Source organism: Oncorhynchus mykiss, chromosome 27, assembly GCF_057628025.1.
Source record: "Oncorhynchus mykiss isolate SJ-2025 chromosome 27, ASM5762802v1, whole genome shotgun sequence".
NCBI classification, from domain to species: domain Eukaryota; kingdom Metazoa; phylum Chordata; class Actinopteri; order Salmoniformes; family Salmonidae; genus Oncorhynchus; species Oncorhynchus mykiss.
This window is the reverse complement of record NC_143048.1, coordinates 48,444,940-48,470,367: the sequence shown is the minus strand read 5'-3', so window position 1 is coordinate 48,470,367 and position 25,428 is coordinate 48,444,940.

Sequence of the window (25,428 nt, the reverse complement as noted above, 5' to 3'; positions counted from 1 at the left end):
AACAGACCCATCTGGTGCAGAGAACACAAAGACAGGAAACAGACCCATCTGGTGCAGAGAACACAAAGACAGGAAACAGACCCATCTGGTGCAGAGAACACAAAGACAGGAAACAGACCCATCTGGTGCAGAGAACACAAAGACAGGAAACAGACCCATCTGGTGCAGAGAACACAAAGACAGGAAACAGACCCATCTGGTGCAGAGAACACAAAGACAGGAAACAACCACCCACAAAGTACCCACAGAATATGGCTGCCTAAATATGGTTCCCAATCAGAGACAACGATAGACAGCTGCCTCTAATTGAGAACCAATCTAAGCAACCATAGACATACAAATTACCTAGAAGGGTCACAGCCCCATAAACATACAAAAAAAAACCTAGACATACATCACCCATGTCCCGCTCTGACCTAACCAAAATAACAAGGAAAAAACAAAGAATACTAAGGTCAGGGTGTGACACTAGAAGGTCAGTAATATTACTGATATCCTTCTTTCTTACTCGTACTCTTACTTTTCTGGTTACTACATGACTCCATATGTGTTATTTCATAGTGTTGATGTCTTCACTATTATTCGACAAGGTAGAAAATAGTAAAAATAAAGAAAAACTCGTTTAAGGTTTTGACTGGTACTGTATATATGTATCAATATATATACATATTAAAAAATATATATATAATTATTATTAATATATATATTTTTTAATAAATATACAGTATATATATATATATATATATGGGGGATTGGAAATAATGCAGGCAATTACATTGATGGAAGCTACAATCAATCTGCATTACTAAAGCTGATCTACAACCCTAAAAATACAATACATCTAAAAGATGATTCACCAACTTGTTTGACATGAAGAAAAATGTGTTCCCCTTGAATTTACTAATACATTTTACATCCGTGCAAATGAAGTATGACAATGCCCTCTCTGCGTGTACATCCTCAATGGCCTCCTCCCTATTCCGTACACAGGACACTACATTTGACCAGGGTCCTTTGGCCCAGGTTAATGGAGGGGTCTCATCGTCCTGATTACAAGACAGTTTCAGACACCATGAGGTTAGAGGGGTTTTGTTACACACTTTAGTTATACATTTTTGTGATCTTTTTTTCCAATAAATGAGATATTGTGAAATGAATTGCCTTTGATATAGCCGAAAGGATCCATTCTAATGGATGGACGGTGGTGACCAGATTACGTTACTGCGTTACGATAATAGTCTCTAATGGTCTCTAATGGTCTCTAATGGTCTCTAATGGTCTCTAATGGTCTCTAATGGTCTCTAATAGTCTCTAATGGTCTCTAATGGTCTCTAATGGTCTCTAATGGTCTCTAATGGTCTCTAATAGTCTCTAATAGTCTCTAATGGTCTCTAATAGTCTCTAATGGTCTCTAATGGTCTCTAATGGTCTCTAATGGTCTCTAATAGTCTCTAATGGTCTCTAATGGTCTCTAATGGTCTCTAATGGTCTCTAATGGTCTCTAATAGTCTCTAATGGTCTCTAATGGTCTCTAATGGTCTCTAATGGTCACTAATGGTCTCTAATGTCATGCATAATCATTAATAAGGATGCATAATCACTGTAATTTATTGTTGAAAATAGATGTATATCTGATTACGGTGACCTCAGAAATAGTATTGTTACAAATTACTATCTGCAAATGTCTTGTTACAGAAACTGTCTACAGCTTCATATCAAAACTCACTTGAGAGACGTAAGTTAATTGGTATTTCAAAAAAATGTAAACACGGATGGAAAATCCATTTTTTTTATTTTGTAGCTGATGAAGTTTGAATACATCATCGAATAAACCGGGCGTGAGACGAATGTCCATTTTTTCACAAAATAGAAATGGACAAGTTAATCAAAGGAAAGTGGGATTGAAGGCATCAATCTGGTCACAGAGAAGAGAACACTGACCAGGCTGTGTTGGCCCGGCAGAGAACACTGACTAGGCTGTGTTGGCCCGGCAGAGAACACTGACTAGGCTGTGTTGGCCAGCCAGAGAACACTGACTAGGCTGTGTTGGCCCACCAGAGAACACTGACTAGGCTGTGTTGGCCCGGCAGAGAACACTGACTAGGCTGTGTTGGCCCACCAGAGAACACTGACTAGGCTGTGCTGGCCCACCAGAGAACACTGACTAGGCTGTGTTGGCCAGCCAGAGAACACTGACTAGGCTGTGTTGGCCCACCAGAGAATACTGACTAGGCTGTGTTGGCCCGGCAGAGAACACTGACTAGGCTGTGTTGGCCCACCAGAGAACACTGACTAGGCTGTGTTGGCCCACCAGAGAACACTGACTAGGCTGTGTTGGCCCACCAGAGAACACTGACTAGGCTGTGTTGGCCCACCAGAGAATACTGACTAGGCTGTGTTGGCCCGGCAGAGAACACTGACTAGGCTGTGTTGGCCCACCAGAGAACACTGACTAGGCTGTGTTGGCCCACCAGAGAACACTGACTAGGCTGTGTTGGCCCGGCAGAGAACACTGACTAGGCTGTGTTGGCCAGCCAGAGAACACTGACTAGGCTGTGTTGGCCCACCAGAGAACACTGACTAGGCTGTGTTGGCCCACCAGAGAACACTGACTAGGCTGTGTTGGCCCACCAGAGAACACTGACTAGGCTGTGCTGGCCCACCAGAGAACACTGACTAGGCTGTGTTGGCCAGCCAGAGAACACTGACTAGGCTGTGTTGGCCCACCAGAGAATACTGACTAGGCTGTGTTGGCCCGGCAGAGAACACTGACTAGGCTGTGTTGGCCCACCAGAGAACACTGACTAGGCTGTGTTGGCCCACCAGAGAACACTGACTAGGCTGTGTTGGCCCACCAGAGAACACTGACTAGGCTGTGTTGGCCCACCAGAGAACACGCCATAATTAATTTCCCTTATAAAATCCCATTTACTTGATGAATAAACAGTCACTCTGTTTGACATCCTTTTTTCTTTTTGGCATTTACATAAAATGTAATTTTTAGATGACATAGTCAACGCTCACCTTTTCACCCTGAGATAGGCCTCAGCTCCTTACGTAGTCATCGCCGAGACCTCGAGCTGAAGTAGCTCGGCTATCGGGACCAAAGGGGATTGGAGGGGAGTACGTGACTGCACACATTCTACATTTAGGTTAATTACTTGGCACTTATCTTCCTGGAGAAAAAAAAAGGGGTTGAAATCAGAGTATTGAGATCTGAGATAGCCTCCTGCTTAAAAATACTATGGTTTATTATGGAGCCAATGGATATAAGTGTCTGTAGTGTAGAAGCTAGGAAGATGGTTATCATTCCATTAAAATGCACAGAAAAGCTTTCAGTACGAATCAAATATGTTTTCTTTTGTCACATGCTTCGTAAAAAAAAACAGTTAAAAACAGTTCATCACAGAGTTTTTTCTGTGTGCCTAAATTTAACACATTTGTCACAGAACGTTGGGAGTTGAAGTCAGTTTACTCGTCAAACATAAACGTTTGTCCAAGGACGTTGCGACCTGAAGTCAGACTGTGATATCTTGTTGCAGACACTGTGCTCTCACTGTGCTTCTCTGCCGGCTCTTGTTGGACATACCTGCCAGGCCGGGATTGGCTGTGGCCATGCAATTGCATGCTGGTGCAAAATATGGCCTTGTACTACTATCCAAAGATAGCAATGACCTCAGAGTAAAACATAATTGTTATTTTGAATCTCAGTCAAAACAAGAGAAATGCCAAAGTAATGGACTGAAAATATTTTTCACATTTTACACGAATCCCAAAAGGCATCCGATTCCTTATGAAGTACACTACCTTTGACCAGGGCCCAGTTTTGGGACGCAGACGCTGCTGTTTGGTTAAAAGCATTCATTGGTACAGTCGGGGTGGCAAGGTAGCCTAGTGGTTAGAGCGTTGGACTAGTAACCAAAAGGGTTGCAAGTTCAAACCCCTGAGCTGACAAGGTACAAATCTGTTGTTCTGCCCCTGAACCGGCAGTTAACCCACTGTTCCTAGGCTGTCATTGTAAATAAGAATTTGTTCATAACTGACTTGCCTAGTTTCATTTATTTTTTATTTTTTTTAAGTTCCTTAAACCGTACAGCCTTATAAGTATGTACGTAGAGTATCTTACTTCACACATCCCTTCTCTGCATCAGGGCAGGAAGAAATCATGCACTGTATTGAATCCAGTCAGCAGGTCCAAAGAAGACAGCCAAGCTCCGAAACACCAAGACACACACACAAGCACACAGAGAAGAGACGTTGTCAGAGATATGTACTCTACTTTTCCCAGTTATATCTGTATTAACAGGACAAGATGATATCTCTTTAGAGCACCCATCACTACTGCATAGAGTCACACAGAGAAAAGGTATTTACACTGTAGCTACTGTTATAGATAGAATAACACCCTCCCTTCAGCTGTCACACAGTGCCAGACAGACTCCTTCTGTTTCTACTACACATGTGAGGCCATATAAAATTAAATTACCAGAACGGTGATCCCCATTGAAGTCAATCTGCCATTGTCTGAGGGGCTTTCATCTGCTGTAGCAGAGGAGGCTGGTGGGTGGGTGGAGATATAAGAGGACATGCTCATTGTAATGGCTGGAATAAATGTAACGGTATCAAACACACGGTTTCCATGTATTTGATGCGTTTTAATACCTTTCCATCCATTCCAGCCATTACAATGAGCATGCCCTCCTATATCTTCACCCACTCACCAGCCTCCTCTGTGTTCTTCTAAATATCTCTGAGGCTTTAAAGTGTAAAAAAAAAAGCGTATTAAAGTGATTATGAGGGACGACGTGAGATGTGGGCGGATTGCAGGAAGGGTTGTGAAATGTGGGCGGATTGCAGGAAGGGTTGTGAGATGTGGGCTGATGCAGGAAGGGTTGTGAGATGTGGGCTGATGCAGGAAAGGTTGTGAGATGTGGGCTGATGCAGGAAGGGTTGTGAGATGTGGGCGGATTGCAGGAAGGGTTGTGAGATGTGGGCTGATGCAGGAAGGGTTGTGAGATGCGGGCGGATGCAGGAAGGGTTGTGAGATGTGGGCGGATTGCAGGAAGGGTTGTGAGATGTGGGCGGATTGCAGGAAGGGTTGTGAGATGTGGGCGGATTGCAGGAAGGGTTGTGAGATGTGGGCTGATGCAGGAAGGGTTGTGAGATGTGGGCTGATGCAGGAAGGGTTGTGAGATGTGGGCGGATTGCAGGAAGGGTTGTGAGATGTGGGCTGATGCAGGAAGGGTTGTGAGATGTGGGTGGATTGCAGGAAGGGTTGTGAGATGTGGGCTGATGCAGGAAGGGTTGTGAGATGTGGGCTGATGCAGGAAGGGTTGTGAGATGCGGGCTGATGCAGGAAGGGTTGTGAGATGCGGGCTGATGCAGGAAGGGTTGTGAGATGCGGGCTGATGCAGGAAGGGTTGTGAGATGCGGGCGGATTGCAGGAAGGGTTGTGAGATGCGGGCGGATTGCAGGAAGGGTTGTGAGATGTGGGCGGATGCAGGAAGGGTTGTGAGATGCGGGCGGATTGCAGGAAGGGTTGTGAGATGCGGGCTGATGCAGGAAGGGTTGTGAGATGCGGGCTGATGCAGGAAGGGTTGTGAGATGCGGGCTGATGCAGGAAGGGTTGTGAGATGCGGGCTGATGCAGGAAGGGTTGTGAGATGCGGGCTGATGCAGGAAGGGTTGTGAGATGCGGGCGGATTGCAGGAAGGGTTGTGAGATGCGGGCGGATTGCAGGAAGGGTTGTGAGATGTGGGCGGATGCAGGAAGGGTTGTGAGATGCGGGCGGATTGCAGGAAGGGTTGTGAGATGCAGGCTGATGCAGGAAGGGTTGTGAGATGCGGGCTGATGCAGGAAGGGTTGTGAGATGCGGGCGGATGCAGGAAGGGTTGTGAGATGCGGGCGGATTGCAGGAAGGGTTGTGAGATGTGGGCGGATTGCAGGAAGGGTTGTGAGATGTGGGTTGATGCAGGAAGGGTTGTGAGATGTGGGCGGATTGCAGGAAGGGTTGTGAGATGTGGGCTGATGCAGGAAGGGTTGTGAGATGTGGGCTGATGCAGGAAGGGTTGTGAGATGCGGGCTGATGCAGGAAGGGTTGTGAGATGCGGGCTGATGCAGGAAGGGTTGTGAGATGCGGGCGGATTGCAGGAAGGGTTGTGAGATGCGGGCGGATTGCAGGAAGGGTTGTGAGATGTGGGCGGATGCAGGAAGGGTTGTGAGATGCGGGCGGATTGCAGGAAGGGTTGTGAGATGCGGGCTGATGCAGGAAGGGTTGTGAGATGCTGGCTGATGCAGGAAGGGTTGTGAGATGCGGGCTGATGCAGGAAGGGTTGTGAGATGCGGGCTGATGCAGGAAGGGTTGTGAGATGTTGGCTGATGCAGGAAGGGTTGTGAGATGTGGGCTGATGCAGGAAGGGTTGTGAGATGCGGGCTGATGCATGAAGGGTTGTGAGATGGGGGCTGATGCAGGAAGGGTTGTGAGATGCGGGCTGATGCAGGAAGGGTTGTGAGATACGGGCAGATGCAGGAAGGGTTGTGAGATGTGGGCGGATTGCAGGAAGGGTTGTGAGATGGGGGCAGATGCAGGAAGGGTTGTGAAATGCGGGCGGATGCAGGAAGGGTTGTGAGATGCGGGCTGATGCAGGAAGGGTTGTGAGATGCGGGCTGATGCAGGAAGGGTTGTGAGATACGGGCTGATGCAGGAAGGGTTGTGAGATGCGGGCTGATGCAGGAAGGGTTGTGAGATGCGGGCTGATGCAGGAAGGGTTGTGAGATGCGGGCGGATGCAGGAAGGGTTGTGAGATGCGGGCTGATGCAGGAAGGGTTGTGAGATGCGGGCTGATGCAGGAAGGGTTGTGAGATGCGGGCTGATGCAGGAAGGGTTGTGAGATGCGGGCTGTTGTGTCAGGCGTGTTATGAACAGGCAATGCTTAACGTATTAAGAAAGATCTATTCAGTTCCTCTTCATTTGGATAATGAGTATAATTAGACACCTATCAAGGAGACATAATAGGAGTGTTGTGTTGGCAGATGATGAGGGGTAAAGAGAGATCAGCAGAGTGTTGGAACGTTCCAATAGAATAGTCCATGATGTTAGAACTAGAAGGCCGTGTTCCCATTCTCTACCCTTCTCCAGAAGTGTACACTCATTCACTCCCTTCTCATGCATTTAAAAGCATTGGATTGTCTGTCTGTCTGTCAATACAAGCTAGTTGTCACACAGCCTGTTACTGTCAATACAACCTAGTTGTCACAGAGTCAATGCTACCAAAAGTAAGGGCCAGGTGCTTCATTTATAAAACATTCATACCACATATTGAATAGTAATTGTTACGATGAAATCCACTGCAAGATTGTGATTTATAAATCCTGAACTTGACGTGAAAATATGTGATTTACCTGGATTTTGATACATGCTTGATTTGAATATGATTAGATAGCAGGATTTTCTCAGTTAATTGTCCTCTTCTTGGTTCTTAAGGCATATTTTTAACAAGCCATTGCTGCTGTCCAATGCTGTATTCTGTCTCTCTGTGGTAATGAGTGGCTAAAAGACAGAAAGAGCGAGAAAGAGCAAGAGAGAGAGAGGGGAGATGGTCTCGGGAGATAAAGCAATAACAAACTCCTCTTGGTAAATGGTGATGTTGCTGTTGTTGTGGTGCCTTGCCCTAGCAAGAGAGACTAATGATTCAAAGACCCCTTTGTCACAAAGAAAGGAGAAAGTCTCTCCCGGACCAATAGACAGATCGAACACAATGCAAGCATGAGTTTCTGGGCCTAATGAGGCCAGACAGGCATTTCTCAGAACACAGCTAAGAACTGGAATGTTCTCAGAACACAGCTTAGAACTGGAATGTTCTTAGAACACAGCTTAGAACAAAGATTGTTCTTAGAACACAGTTTAGAACTGGAATGTTCTTAGAAAACAGTTTAGAACTGGAATGTTCTTAGAACACAGCTTAGAACTTAAATGTTCTCAGAACACAGCTAAGAACTGAAATGTTCTTAGAACACAGCTTAGAACTGGAATGTTCTCAGAACACAGCTAAGAAATGGAATGTTCTCAGAACACAGCTTAGAACTGGAATGTTCTCAGAACACAGCTTAGAACTGGAATGTTCTTAGAACACAGCTTAGAACTGGAATGTTCTTAGAACACAGTTTAGAACTGGAATGTTCTTAGAACACAGCTAAGAACTGAAATGTTCTTAGAACACAGCTTAGAGCTGGAATGTTCTCAGAACACAGCTAAGAACTGGAATGTTCTTAGAACACAGCTTAGAACTGGATAGTTCTTGGAAAACAGTTTAGAACTGTAATGTTCTTAGAACACATTTTAGAACTAGAGAGTTCTTGGAAAACAGTTTAGAACTGGAGAGTTCTTGGAAAACAGTTTAGAACTGGAGAGTTCTTAGAACACAGTTTAGAACTGGAGAGTTCTTGGAAAACAGTTTAGAACTGGAGAGTTCTTAGAACACAGATTAGAACTGGAGAGTTCTATTGATCTGTCACAACATCATGCTTCCCTATGATCCTCCTCCACATCCCTATCTGGAGAGGAGACATACTTTAACAACAGCAGCTACTCCACAGCTTTGTGGCCAGAGCAAAGCCTTGTCCAAGATCTGAGAGGGTGTGTCCCAAACGACACTCTACTCCATATATAGTGTACTACTTTTGACCAGATCCCTATGGGCCCTACATATAGAATAGGGTGTGATTTGGGACGCAGTACTAGTATCAGGAAGGTATAGTGAAAGTTAGAATCCAGATGAAGGGAGAAAGATATGAGTTGCATTTCTTCCATTTGGTAAAAATGCAATAAAATGGTATTATACAGGAACATAATCTCAATTACTCTTGGAAGAGCGATTATAAATATGTTATTTTCTCTCTCTCACAATAATATGGTATAAGCTAGCACTAGAGGTGAGCAACGCCTTGAATACTAAAGATACATTTATGAAATGTAAGGCTTGGAGCCTGGTTACAGTCAGTTCTCACTTATCTAATAGACATTTCATTGTGCGTGCTATACTACGCTGCTGCTATTATCTAGTGCAGAAGGGCACTCTTTCACTACATTTAGTTTTTTTACTGAATGGACTCTGGCATACCTTTTCTTTTAACATTAGTATCAGTGTTATCTCTACTGTCTGCGTTCGTCACTCAGAACTCACTCACACCTCAAGTCGTTGCCACCACACGATTCATGACTGTTACTTTGTGGAGGTCACAGTTTTAACACTGTGCGGAGATAACGAGGTTACCAAGGAGAAAACCCTTTATTAGGTCCACAGGTTTATTCCACACCAAGTCTTTTATAAGGTCGGGAGTTTACTGCAGAAGGGCTGCAGTAGATAATAGCAGCAGCGTAGTATAGTACGCACAATGAAATGTCTATTAGATAAGTGAGAACTGACTGTAACCAGGCTCCAAGCCTTACATTTCATAAATGTATCTTTAGTATTCAAGGCGTTGCTCACCTCTAGTGCTAGCTTATACCATATTATTGTGAGAGAGAGAAAATAACATATTTATAATCGCTCTTCCAAGAGTAATTGAGATTATGTTCCTGTATAATACCATTTTATTGCATTTTTACCAAATGGAAGAAATGCAACTCATATCTTTCTCCCTCCATCTGGATTCTACCTTCCACTATACCTTCCTGATACTAGTTCTGCGTCCCAAATCACACCCTATTCTATATGTAGGGCCCATAGGGATCTGGTCAAAAGTAGTACACTATATATGGAGTAGAGTGTCGTTTGGGACACACCCTCTCAGATCTTGGACAGGGCTTTGCTCTGGCCACAAAGCTGTGGAGTAGCTGCTGTTGTTAAAGTATGTCTCCTCTCCAGATAGGGATGTGAAGGAGGATCATAGGGAAGCATGATGTTGTGGCAGATCAATAGAACTCTCCAGTTCTAAACTGTGTTCTAAGAACTCTCCAGTTCTAAACTGTGTTCTAAGAACTCTCTAGTTCTAAACTGTGTTCTAAGAACATTCCAGTTCTAAGCTGTGTTCTAAGAACATTCCAGTTCTAAACTGTGTTCTAAGAACATTTCAGTTCTAAACTGTGTTCTAAGAACTCTTCGTTTCTAAATTGTATTGTAAGAACATTCCAGTTCTAAGCTGTGTTCTAAGAACATTCCAGTTCTATCTTTTTAGCAAAAACATAAAAATGCTACAAAACATGAATGATAATGGGCTGGTTTTACTTTGTGGACAATCTACGTGTAGCTCTTCTTATTTTCAATTAATAAAACATTTTTACATTTTTGTAAAGGGATTATCAGTGTATGCCTGAAATTTACCCTTCAATGTACAATCATGTGCACAATGGCAGCATCTTTGTGTAGGATGCTGTACATTACAGAATCAAATCAATCCAGTTTGAGAAATAGAGGTATGAAAATATTTCTCAATGAACTCAATTCAAAAATAAAAGGTCACACAATAAATGACATAACAATAATGAGGCTATATTTTTTATTTTATTTAAACTTTATTTAACTAGGCAAGTCAGTTTAAGAACAAATTATTATTTACAATGATGGACTACCAAAAGGCAAAAGGCATCCTGCTGGGATGGGGACCTGAAATGTAAAAAAATATTGTAAAAAATAAATACAATATATATATATATATATATATATATATATATATATATATATATATATATATATATATATATGACAATACACACATCACAACAAGAGAGACACAACACTACATAAAGAGAGACCTAAGACAACAACATAACAGCACAGCATGGCAGCACGCTGTGCCAGTACCGAGTCAATGTGTGGGGGTTAGACGGGGGTAGTTTGTACATGCAGGTAGGGGTACAGGGACTATGCATAAAAAAGAAACAGTGAGGGGTCAATGTAAATAGTCCGGGTGGCCATTTGATGAATTGTTCAGTCTCATGGCTTAGGGGTAGAAGCTGTTAAGAAGCCTTTTTTGGACCTAGACTTGGCGCTCCGGATCCTCTTGCCGTGGGGTAGCAGAGAGAACTGTCTACAGTCTATGGTGTTGTCGTGCTCCTCTTCACGACTGTCTTGGTGTGTTTGGACCGTAAGATTTTGTTGGTGACGTGGACACCAAGGAACTTGAAACTCTTGACACGCTCCACTACAGCCCCGTCGATGTCAATTGGGGCCTGTTCGCCCAGGGATGTTTGAAACTGTACAGTACAGAATCATTAGACTGTGACAAAACGTCGGAGACGAAGGGCGTCTCCGTGTAGTTTATTCCATTAACTACAGCTACTGTCAGCTAGTGTAATGCGTTTGAATGGTGGGTCATTTGTCAAACACCCCGATGCCTACAGTCATTGAACTATGATTGGATGTCATAGTTAAATGTATGTCTTTTTAAAAAAAAAACGATATACAGTATAATGAATGGATGCAAATCGCTCAGATCTGCATATATAGTCACACAGGGGGGGGAGGAGAAGATGCCATTGTGCATGAAAATGTATAAAATATGTAAATTACAAATTTTGATGACAGTTTGACTGGATGAAAATGTACTTTATTTATTTATTTCACCTTTATTTAACCAGGTAGACTAGTTGAGAACACCTTTATTTAACCAGGTAGGGCAGTTGAGAACACCTTTATTTAACCAGGTAGGCTAGTTGAGAACACCTTTATTTAACCAGGTAGACTAGTTGAGAACACCTTTATTTAACCAGGTAGGCTAGATGAGAACACCTTTATTTAACCAGGTAGGCTAGTTGAGAACACCTTTATTTAACCAGGTAGACTAGTTGAGAACACCTTTATTTAACCAGGTAGGCTAGTTGAGAACACCTTTATTTAACCAGGTAGGCTAGATGAGAACACCTTTATTTAACCAGGTAGGCTAGTTGAGAACACCTTTATTTAACCAGGTAGACTAGTTGAGAACACCTTTATTTAACCAGGTAGGGCAGTTGAGAACACCTTTATTTAACCAGGTAGGCTAGTTGAGAACACCTTTATTTAACCAGGTAGGCCAGTTGAGAACACCTTTATTTAACCAGGTAGGCTAGTTGAGAACACCTTTATTTAACCAGGTAGGCTAGTTGAGAACACCTTTATTTAACCAGGTAGGCTAGTTGAGAACACCTTTATTTAACCAGGTAGGCTAGTTGAGAACACCTTTATTTAACCAGGTAGGCTAGTTGAGAACACCTTTATTTAACCAGGTAGGCCAGTTGAGAACACCTTTATTTAACCAGGTAGGCTAGTTGAGAACACCTTTATTTAACCAGGTAGGCTAGTTGAGAACACCTTTATTTAACAAGGTAGGCTAGTTGAGAACACCTTTATTTAACCAGGTAGGCTAGTTGAGAACACCTTTATTTAACCAGGTAGGCTAGTTGAGAACACCTTTATTTAACCAGGTAGGATAGTTGAGAACACCTTTATTTAACCAGGTAGGCTAGTTGAGAACACCTTTATTTAACCAGGTAGGCTAGTTGAGAACACCTTTATTTAACCAGGTAGGCCAGTTGAGAACACCTTTATTTAACCAGGTAGGCCAGTTGAGAACACCTTTATTTAACCAGGTAGGCTAGTTGAGAACACCTTTATTTAACCAGGTAGGCCAGTTGAGAACACCTTTATTTAACCAGGTAGGCCAGTTGAGAACACCTTTATTTAACCAGGGAGGCTAGTTGAGAACACCTTTATTTAACCAGGTAGGCTAGTTCAGAACACCTTTATTTAACCAGGTAGGCCAGTTGAGAACACCTTTATTTAACCAGGGAGGCTAGTTGAGAACACCTTTATTTAACCAGGTAGGCTAGTTGAGAACACCTTTATTTAACCAGGTAGGCTAGTTGAGAACACCTTTATTTAACCAGGTAGGCTAGTTGAGAACACCTTTATTTAACCAGGTAGGATAGTTGAGAACACCTTTATTTAACCAGGTAGGCTAGTTGAGAACACCTTTATTTAACCAGGTAGGCTAGTTGAGAACACCTTTATTTAACCAGGTAGGCTAGTTGAGAACACCTTTATTTAACCAGGTAGGCCAGTTGAGAACACCTTTATTTAACCAGGTAGGCCAGTTGAGAACACCTTTATTTAACCAGGTTGGCTAGTTGAGAACACCTTTATTTAACCAGGTAGGCTAGTTGAGAACACCTTTATTTAACCAGGTAGGCTAGTTGAGAACACCTTTATTTAACCAGGTAGGCTAGTTGAGAACACCTTTATTTAACCAGGTAGGCTAGTTGAGAACACCTTTATTTAACCAGGTAGGCTAGTTGAGAACACCTTTATATAACCAGGTAGGCTCGTTGAGAACACCTTTATTTAACCAGGTAGGCTAGTTGAGAACACCTTTGTTTAACCAGGTAGGCCAGTTGAGAACACCTTTATTTAACCAGGTAGGCTCGTTGAGAACACCTTTATTTAACCAGGTAGGCTAGTTGAGAACACCTTTGTTTAACCAGGTAGGCTAGTTGAGAACACCTTTATTTAACCAGGTAGGCTAGTTGAGAACACCTTTATTTAACCAGGTAGGCTAGTTGAGAACAGCTTTATTTAACCAGGTAGGCTAGTTGAGAACACCTTTATATAACCAGGTAGGCTAGTTGAGAACACCTTTATTTAACCAGGTAGGCTAGTTGAGAACACCTTCATTTAACCAGGCAGGCCAGTTGAGAACACCTTTATTTAACCAGGTAGGCTAGTTGAGAACACCTTTATTTAACCAGGTAGGCTAGTTGAGAACACCTTTATTTAACCAGGCAGGCCAGTTGAGAACACCTTTATTTAACCAGGTAGGCTAGTTGAGAACACCTTTATTTAACCAGGTAGGCTAGTTGAGAACACCTTTATTTAACCAGGTAGGCTAGTTGAGAACACCTTTATTTAACCAGGTAGGCTAGTTGAGAACACCTTTATTTAACCAGGTAGGCCAGTTGAGAACACCTTTATTTAACCAGGTAGGCTAGTTGAGAACACCTTTATTTAACCAGGTAGGCCAGTTGAGAACACCTTTATTTAACCAGGTAGGCTAGTTGAGAACACCTTTATTTAACCAGGTAGGCTAGTTGAAAACACCTTTATTTAACCAGGTAGGCTAGTTGAAAACACCTTTATTTAACCAGGTAGGCCAGTTGAGAACACCTTTATTTAACCAGGTAGGCTAGTTGAGAACACCTTTATTTAACCAGGTAGGCTAGTTGAGAACACCTGTATTTAACCAGGTAGGCTAGTTGAGAACACCTTTATTTAACCAGGTAGGCTAGTTGAGAACACCTTTATTTAACCAGGTAGGCTAGTTGAGAACACCTTTATTTAACCAGGTAGGCTAGTTGAGAACACCTTTATTTAACCAGATAGGCTAGTTGAGAACACCTTTATTTAACCAGGTAGGCTAGTTGAGAAAACCTTTATTTAACCAGGTAGGCCAGTTGAGAACACCTTTATTTAACCAGGTAGGCTAGTTGAGAACACCTTTATTTAACCAGATAGGCTAGTTGAGAACACCTTTGTATAACCAGGTAGGCTAGTTGAGAACACCTTTATTTAACCAGGTAGGCTAGTTGAGAACACATTTGTTTAACCAGGTAGGCTAGTTGAGAACACCTTTATTTAACCAGGTAGGCTAGTTGAGAACACCTTTATTTAACCAGGTAGGCTAGTTGAGAACACCTTTATTTAACCAGGCAGGCCAGTTGAGAACACCTTTATTTAACCAGGTAGGCTAGTTGAGAACACCTTTATTTAACCAGGTAGGCTAGTTGAGAACACCTTTATTTAACCAGGTAGGCTAGTTGAGAACACCTTTATTTAACCAGGTAGGCTAGTTGAGAACACCTTTATTTAACCAGGTAGGCCAGTTGAGAACACCTTTATTTAACCAGGTAGGCTAGTTGAGAACACCTTTATTTAACCAGGTAGGCCAGTTGAGAACACCTTTATTTAACCAGGTAGGCTAGTTGAGAACACCTTTATTTAACCAGGTAGGCTAGTTGAAAACACCTTTATTTAACCAGGTAGGCTAGTTGAAAACACCTTTATTTAACCAGGTAGGCCAGTTGAGAACACCTTTATTTAACCAGGTAGGCTAGTTGAGAACACCTTTATTTAACCAGGTCGGCTAGTTTGAGAACAAGTTGTCATTTACAACTGTGACCTGGCCAAGATAAAGCAAAGCAGTGCGACACAAACAACAACACAGAGTTACACACAACAACACAAGAGTTACACGGAGTAAACAAAACACAGTCAATAATACAGATGAACAAAAGAAAACAAAAAGTCTATATACAGTGAGTGCAAATGAGGTAAGATAAGTAAGGGGGTAAGGCAATAAATGGGCCATGGTGGCGAAGTAATTACAATATAGCAATTAAACACTGGAATGGTAGATGTGCAGGAGATTAACGTGCAAGTAGAGATACTGGGGTGCAAAGGAGCAAGATAAATAAATAAATAAATACAGTATGGAGATAAGGTAGGTAGATAGATGAGCTGTTTACAGATGGGCTGTGTACAGGTGCAGTGATCTGTAAGCTGCTCTGACAGCTGGTGCTTAAAGCTAGAGAGGGAGATATGAGTCTCCAGCTTCAGAGATTTTTGCAGTTCGCTCCAGTCATTGGCAGCAGAGAACTGGAAGGAAAGATGACCAAAGGAGGAATTGGCTTTGGGGGTGACCAGTGAGATATACCTGCTGGAGCGCAGGTGGGTGCTGCTATGGTGACCAGTGAGCTGTGAAAAGACAGGGCTTTACCTAGCAGAGACTTGTAGATAACCTGTACACAGTGGATTTGGCGACGAGTATGACACGAAGGCCAACCAACAATAGCGTACAGGTCGCAATGGTGGGTAGTATATGGGGCTTTGGTGACAAAACAGATGGCACTGTGATAGACTGCATCCAGTTTGTTGATTAGAGTGTTGGAGGCTATTTTATTGATGACATCACCGAAGTCGAGGATCGGTAGGATGGTCAGTTTTACGAGGGTATGTTTGGCAGCATGAGTGAAGGAGGCTTTGTTGGGAAATAGGAAGCCAATTCTAGATTTAACTTTGGATTGGAGATGTTTGATGTGAGTCTGGAGGAGAGTTTACAGTCTAACCAGACACCTAGGTATTGGTAGTTGTCCACGTATTCTAAGTCAGAGCCGTCCAGAGTAGTGATGCTGGACGGGCAAGCAGGTGCAGGCAGGGATCGGTTGAATAGCATGCATTTAGTTTCCCCTGCGTTTAAGAGCAGTTGGAGGCCACGGAAGGAGAGTTGTATGGCATTGAAGCTCATCTGGAGGTTAGTTAACACAGTGTCCAAAGAGGGGCCAGAAGTATACAGAATGGTGTCGTCTGCGTAGAGGTGTACCAGAGAATCACCAGCAGCAAGAGCAACATCATTGATGTATACAGAGAAGAGAGTTGGCCCGAGGATTGAACCCTGTGGCACCCCCATAGAGACTGCCAGAGGTCTGGACAACAGGCCCTCCGATTTGACACACTGAACTCTATCAGAGAAGTAGTTTGTAAACTAGGCGAGGCAATCATTTGAGAAACCAAGTCTGTCGAGTCTGCCAATAAGAATGTGGTGATTGACAGAGTCGAATGTGGCTGAGGTGTACCCATGACCAGCTCTGAAACCAGATCGCATAGTGGAGAAGGTACGGTGGGATTCGAAATGACCGGGGTAGGGGTAGCCAGGTGGAAAGCATGGCCAGCCGTAGAGAAATGCTTATTGAAATTATTATTATTATTATTATTGAAATTCTCCATTATAGTGGATTTATCGGTGGTGACCGTGTTACCTAGCCTCAGAGCAGTGGTCAGCTGGGAGGAGGTGCTCTTATTCTCCGTGGACTTTACAGTGTCCCAGAACTTTTTTGAGTTAGAACTACAGGATGTAAATTTCTGTTTGAAAAAGCTAGCCTTAGCTTTCCTAACTGCCTGTGTATATTTGCTCCTAACTTCCCTGAAAAGTTGCATATCACGAGGACTATTCGATGCTAATGCAGAACGCCACAAGTTGTTTTTGTGCTGGTCAAGGGCAGACAGGTTTGGAATGAACCTATATCTATTCCTAGTTCTACATTTTTTGAATGGGGCATGCTTATTTATGATGGTGAGGAAGGCACTTTTAAAGAATAGCCAGGCATCATCTACTGACGGGATCTACCGAGGTCAATGTCATTCCAGGATACCCCGGCCAGGTCGATTAGAAAGGCCTGCTCGCAGAAGTGTTTTAGGGAGCGTTTGACAGTATTGAGGGGTGGTCGTTTGGTCACAGACCCATTACGGATGCAGGCAATGAGGCAGTGATTGCTGAGATCTTGTGTATTTGGAGGGCGAGTTAGTTAGGATGACATCTATGAGGGTGCCCGTGTTTACGGATTTGGAGTTGTACCTGGTAGCATGTCCCAGTTTAGGTCACCTAGTAGCACGAGCTCAGAAGATAGATGGGGGGCAATCAATTCACATATGGTATCGAGGGCACAGCTGGGGGCAGAGGGAGGTCTATAGCAAGCGGCAACAGTGAGAGACTTGTTTCTGGAAAGGTGAATTTTTAGAAGGTGAAGCTCGAATTGTTTGGGTACAGACCTGGATAGTAGGACAGAACTCTGCAGGCTATCTTTGCAGTAGATTGTAACACCGCCCCCTTTGGCAGTTCTATCTTGGCGGAAAATGTTATAGTTAGCAATGGAGATTTCAAGGTTTTTTGTGGTCTTCCTAAGCCAGGATTCAGACACGGCTAAGACATCCGGGTTGGCAGAGTGTGCTAAAGCAGTGAGTAAAACAAACTTAGGGAATAGGCTTCTAATGTTAACATGCATGAAACCAAGGCTTTTACGGTTACAGAAGTCAACAAATGAGAGCACCTGGGGAGTGGGAGAGGCACTAGGCACTGCAGGGCCTGGATTCACCTCTACATCACCAGAGGAACAGAGGAGAAGTAGGATAAGGGTACGGTTAAAGGCTATAACAACTGGCCTTCTAGTGCGTTCGGAACAGAGAGTAAATTGAGCAGGATTCTGGGCACAATAGCATAGATTCAAGGCATAGATTACAAACAAAGGTAAGGTAGGATGTGAGTACATTGGAGGTAAACCTAGGCATTGAGTAATGATGAGAGAGATATAGTCTCTAGAGACGTTTAAACCAGGTGATGTCATCGCATATGTAGGAGGTGGGATAACATGGTTGGTTAAGGCATATTGAGCAGGGCTAGAGTCTCTACAGTGAAATAAGACAGTAATCACTAACCACAATATGATATTGAGGATAGGGCTGAGAATTGCCAGCGACCTCACAATACGATATTATCACGATACTTAAGTAACAATATGGTAGGTATTGCGATACGTAGGTGCCAATACGATGTGTATCACGGTACTTAGGTGCCAATACAGTAGGTATTGCGATACTTGGGTGCCAATACGATGTGTATCACGATACTTAGGTACCAATGCGATAGGTATTGCGATTCAATCTGCACACTGTATTGAGATTTGATACTGTGATTTTATTGTGATCTCATGTTCCAAACACATTGCTCCTTATATGTCTGCTTCATTGGGACAAGCATGAGAACATGAGTTTGAATCAGTCAGGGAAATAAAAGTGCTGAAAACATGTTGGCTCACCATTTAAAATTAAGATCGAGAATACTAAAGATCGAAGCCAAGCTATAGGAAGAGAATACTGAAGATCGAAGCTAAGCTATAGGGAGAGAATACTGAGATCGAAGCCAAGCTATAGATAGAGAATACTAAAGATCGAAGCCAAGCTATAGGAAGAGAATACTGAAGATTGAAGCCAAGCTAAAGGGAGAGAATAATGAAGATCGAAGCCAAGCTATAGGAAGAGAATACTGAAGATCGAAGCCAAGCTATAGAAAGAGAATACTGAAGATTGAAGCCAAGCTATAGGGAGAGAATAATGAAGATCGAAGCCAAGCTATAGGAAGAGAATAATGAAGATCGAAGCCAAGCTATAGGAAGAGAATATGGAAGATCGAAGCCAAGCTATAGGAAGAGAATACTGAAGATCGAAGCCAAGCTGTAGGAAGAGAATACTGAAGATCGAAGCCAAGCTATAGGGAGAGAATAGTGAAGATCGAAGCCAAGCTATAGGAAGAGAATACTGAAGATCGAAGCCAAGCTATAGGAAGAGAATACTGAAGATTGAAGCCAAGCTATAGGAAGAGAATACTGAAGATCGAAGTCAAGCTATAGGAAGAGAATACTGAAGATCGAAGCCAAGCTTTAGGAAGAGAATACTGAAGATCGAAGTCAAGCTATAGGAAGAGAATGTACGTTTTGGTACAGGTAGAGACAATTAGCCCTAGCTAACATTAAACCAAGAGCTCACAGGTTTGACCAATTTGACTTCCGAAAATACAGTCAGGCACTGGGCTTGAACAAGCAACCCTTGGACCCAGAGCTTGCGGCTTGCGTCCATCCGCCGTCCTTATCCACAACGTCCTACCAAAACCCTACTTGATGGTAATAGGTCTCACTGTTGCCAATAGCAGCGGGTTTTAAAGGCATCTCCCTACACTTTAAAGTGAATCTTGAGGTGAACGTTAACTACTCCCGAGGGCTCCCGAGTGGTGCAGCGGTCTAAGGCACTGCATCGCAGTGCTAGTGGCATCACTACAGACCCTGGTTTGATTCCAGCCAGGCTCTATCATAACCGGCTGTGATTGGGAGTCCCATAGGGCGCACAATTGGCCCAGCGTCGTCCGGGTTTGGCCGGGGTAGGCCGTCATTGTAAATAAGAACGTGTTTTTATCTGGCTTGCCTAGTTAAATAAAGGCAATTGATACTTAGTTCACTGTCAACTAATAATAATAAGGCCTAGTGGTATAACACTCTGGTATGACTGTGTAAAACATGGCATGTGCAGAATGACAGGGCAAAAGATTGGCTTGTCATGCTGACTGACGCTTCCCATTTCTATGTATAGTTCACTGTAAACGACCACCTGAAAACTCCCTGCGTGTGTCTCAAATGGCACCCTATTCCCATAAGTAGTGCACTACTTTAGACCAGGGCCTTATAGGCTTCTGGTCAAAAGTAGCGCACCGTATATGGAATAGGGTGCCGTTTGGTACACAGACCAAGTCTCCCCTTTTCTACACAGCGCGGCAGTAGAGGAAGAGAGAAAACGATGTACCTGTCGAGACCCAGACCAGTTAAATCGAGCTCACACACTAGTTTGGGGGAAATGACACACATTTGTTTTTTTTGCTTTCCTTTCCCTCCATTTTCCCGCTCTCCTCCTCACGTAAATTGGCAACAACAACAAAAACACGGCATAGAAAGAAACAAGAGCTGAATTCGCAAGTAACTGTTTAAGCCCATTATAAAACAATAGCATAGTATTTCCTTGGTACAGCACGCACAATGTTCTCCCCCCCCCCCCCCCCCCTACACCATGTTATGATTACATAGAAACAGAAACAAACGCAATTTGCTGCAGAAAACACAGTGAAGAAAATAAAACCAAAGTTGAATATGGAATAACATCGCTTTTATATTTCTGTTCTGTCATTGTGGTATGTGGTTGTATCAACGAGCTATCTGAAGATGAATGGACTGACTGCACGTTGCTCTGGATAAGAACGCCTGCTAAAATGACTCAAATGTGGCTGCAAAAAAAAATTTAATAGCAGTTGTTTTTTTATGCTGCTTGGTTGGTGTTTCCGGTATTGCTTTTGCTTGGACTAGGCCTAATGATTGTGTCTACGGCTCCAAATTGCACCATATTCCATTAGGGCCCCGTTAATTAGTAGTGCACTAACCAGGGAATAGAGTGTCATTTGGGCGGCAGTGAATGTCTAGATGACTTGCACCTCAGCAGCACTAAGCCTCTATCAGGTCAGTCGTCAGAAGGGCAACACTGCCCTCTCTGGAAGTTACATCACATATACCTACTGCTCATCCTTGAAACACAGACTCAATCTGACTCAATAAAGCTGCTGCAACGCTAACCTGACTCAATCTGACTCAATATTATTTTTTTACCTTTGTTTAAGTAGGCAAGTCAGTTAAGAACAAATTCTTATTTTCAATGACGGCCTAGGAACAGTGGGTTAACTGCCTGTTCAGGGGCAGAACAACAGATTTGTACCTTGTCTGCTCGGGGATTTGAACTTGCAACCTTCCAGTTACTAGTCCAACGCTCTAACCGCTAGGACACCCTGCCGCCCCATATACCTGCTGCTACGCTAACCATCTGACTCAATCTGACTCAATATACCTGCTGCTACGCTAACCTGACTCAATCTGACTCAATAAACCTGCTGCTACGCTAACCTTCTGACTCAATCTGACTCAATAAACCTGCTGCAACGCTAACCTGACTCAATAAACCTGCTGCTCCATGAAACACCGACTCAATCTGACTCAATAAACCTGCTGCTACGCTAACCTGACTCAATCTGACTCAATAAACCTGCTGCAATGCTAACCTGACTCAATCTGACTCAATAAAACTGCTGCAATGCTAACCTGACTCAATCTGACTCAATATACCTGCTGCTATGCTAACCTTCTGACTCAATCTGACTCAATAAACCTGCTGCTACGCTAACCTGACTCAATCTGACTCAATATACCTGGTGCTACGCTAACCTTCTGACTCAATCTGACTCAATATACCTGCTGCTACGCTAACCTTCTGACTCAATCTGCCTCAATAAACCTGCTGCTACGCTAACCTTCTGCCTCAATCTGCCTCAATAAAGTTGCTGCTCATCCATGAAATACTGACTCAGTCAGACTCAATATACACAACACAAGCACTCTGGAGCAGGTTTTCATTAAGGATCTCTCTGTACGTTGCTCTGTTCATCTTTCCCTCGATCCTGACTAGTCTCCTAGTCCCTGCCGCTGAATAACATCCCCACAGCATGATGCTGCCACCACCATGCTTCACCGTAGGGATGGTGCAAGGTTTCCTCCAGACGTGATGCTTGGCATTCAGGCCAAAGAGTTTAATCTTAGTTTCATCAGACCAGAGAATCTTGTTTGTCATAGTCTGAGAGACTTTAGGTGCCTTTTGGCAAATTCCAAGTGGGCTGTCTTTTACTGAGGAGTGGCTTGCGTCTGGCCAATCAAATCAAATCAAATCAAACTTTATTGGTCACATTCACATGGTTAGCAGATATTAATACGAGTGTAGCGAAATGCTTGTGCTTCTAGTTCCGACCGTGCAGTAATATCTGTCAAGTAATCTAACAATTTCACAACAACTACCTTATTCACACAAGTATAAAGGAATGAATAAGAATATGTACATATAAATATATAGATGAGCGATGGCCGAACGGCATAGGCAAGATGCAGTAGATGGTACAGAGTACAGTATATACATATGAGATGAGTAATGTAGGGTATTTAAACATTATATATTTAAAGTGACTAGTGATGCATTAATTACATCCACTATTTATTATTAAATCAGGCGTAAAGGCCTGATTGGTGGAGTGCTTCTGGAAGGTTCTCCCATCTCCACTTAGGAACTCTGGAGCTCTGTCAGAGTGACCATCGGGCTCTTGGTCACCTCCCTGACCAAAGCCATTTTCTAAGAAGAGTCTTAGTGGTTAGAAACTTCTTCCATTTAAGAATGATGGAGGCCACTGTGTTCTTGGGGACCTTCAATGCTGCAGAAATGTTTTGGTACCCTTCCCCAGAACTGTGCCTCGACACAATCCTGTCTCTGAGCTCTACGGACAATTCCTTCTACCTCATGCCTTGGTTTTTACTCTGACATGCACTGTCAACTGTGGGACCTTATATAGACAGATGAGTGCCTTTCCAAATCATGTCCAATCATATTGAATTTACCACAGGGGGACTCTAATCATGTTGTAGAAACATCTCAGGGATGATCAATGGAAACAGGATGCACCTGAGCTAACCTTTGAGTCTCAGAGCAAAGGGTCTGAATCCTTATGAAAATAAGCTATTTCTGTTTTTTATGTTTCTTAAATTTGGCAAAAATTATATTGTGTGTAGAATAATTCAGATTATTATTATTTTAAATACATTTTAGAATAAGCATAAAACATAACAAAATGTGGAAAAAGTCAAGGGGTGTGAATACTTTCTAAATACCCTGTCCAATGATCCTCTAATCTACTGACTCAATATACCAAATGATCCTCTAATCTACTGACTCAATCTGACTCAATATACCCAAATGATCCTGTAATCTACTGACTCAATCTGACTCAATATACCCAATGATCCTCTAATCTACTGACTCAATCTGACTCAATATACCCAATAATCCTCTAATCTAATCTTTCACAACAATCATCATCAGATATGGTGAAGAAAGCCTTATCAACGAAGAACCAGAGTTAAGTGTGTGTCCCAAATGTAGTGCACTACCAGATCTGGTCAAAAGTCATGACCTATATAGGGAATAGGGTGCCATTTGAGACACAATTCTAAGCCTGAGAGAAGCTAATGACATGGAGAAGTGTAACGCAATGTGCTGGAACTCCATTAGGGGGTCATTGACAATGGATCCTTTGTCCCAAACGTCACCATATTCCATATATAGTGCGCTACTTGTGATCACAGCTCTATGGGTCGTACTTTTGACCACAGCCCCTAAAGATTCCTGGCCTTCTGCCTGACGTTCGGCCCTCCCCAGGTCTCCGTAAAGGGATGCCATTAATCCACTAATGAAGATGGGGAAAATCCGCTGTATTCCGGCATCGGGTATGTGACTCCAGTAGTGAACAAATCTGGTAGAGCGGAAAACCACAGCTCCTACTTAACTAATATCCCTCTGCTCAGCACTATTAATACGGCTGGAGTCATATAGAGTGTACTTTCTCCCAAACGGCAGTCTATTCCCTACCACGGTGCACTACTCTATTTTATAACGGGGCGGGGTCCGTAGGGTATAGGGTACCATTTGGGAAACAGACGATGCAATTCAAGCACTGACCGTTCAGTTGAAGGTCATCGGATAACCTTGAACGTTTAATTAGCCACAGTAATTAAAGGTGGAGTCTACATATTAGTGGGAATCAAGCTACAATATCAATCTTTCTGCCGTTGAATGGGGTTGTGTGTAAATACACTGTGACAAACAACCCATCATGGTATGTCTTCATGATCCAGAGGACATAAACGTTCATATTAAAAAAAATATATATATATATATTAAAACGGAATAGGCTTGTATAAATGCTGATTGAGTCTCTCCCTGGGAGTATCTCATTTTAATTAAAGGCAATGATTTAAAAGTCAGAAGAATCGTGAATTATTTGATTACAAATTGTGTTTTATTAGGGCCATCGTTAAAATTAGGGTATTACATTTGGATTAGCAGAAACGAAGAAGAAATGTCTCAGCGGGAATTATTACAGCGTCTCTTCATTAGGATGTTCCATTGTGAAAATTACAGAAATGTCTATGAAATGGGGATGTTGCATAGCAGAAACGGAATTGATAAACCTTCTCTAATCAAGCTCGAAGGACCCCGGAGAGGATTTTCTACCAACATGTACTGTATTGGGCCTGTGTGGTCCAGTGGTTTGTTCTGAGGATTTGCGGCACATGTAAAGCCGAGGCTCCCAGTGTCGGGAATCAGACACACCGCACTTCTGACTCCCAATCTCTCCTACCTTTCCTGTCTACACTCTTCACTGTCCATTGTAATCTCAATCAACAAAAAACACACAAAAAAAACAGCAGAAATATATTTAAAAACAATCAACATTTCTGTATCTAAAATGATTTTCCCCGAAAATTATTGACTGAAATAAACTGTTATTTTATAATTATTATTTATTTATTTTCTAGTCCCCTCTCCAATCAACACAATATCCACTGACTTTTTCAAAGTATAGCTTTCTCAGACAAGCTAAAAAAAAAAAAACACCGGAATTAAATTCCACCTTCCCCTCTCTTTTTTTCCTTATATCCTGGTTTGTAAAATCCAATTTGGGCATTTAATCAGAAAGCGCCATGCCTCCCTAACCTGAGAACTATCAGTAAAGAACAAAAAAGCAATTATCATTAATTCATGCATGCCATCTTATTGAAATCACTCCACACTGTTTACATTGGAGGAATAGGAAATTATTTGTTCTCTTAACACCACAGACACTAGGCCGTGGAAATACAAATAGAGAAATGCTCTGATGCATTCAGATTGTAATGAACTGGCGAGAGCTGAAGATATGGAATTATACAGTAATAAACACATTCTGAATCTATCCACATGGGAATCCAATCATCTCCACTGGAAATCAATCAAGCCCAGCGAATGGGCAACTCTGATCGGAGGGGTGGGGGGGTGGGGCCACACAAAAAATAAATCTGAACTCATCATGAGGGGCTGCAGTTGCTCGCAGGACTGCGTACCAGCATCCATAACCAACTCCTCCCTATCCTCCCTGTCCCCTCTTGACAGAGTAAAGAAAT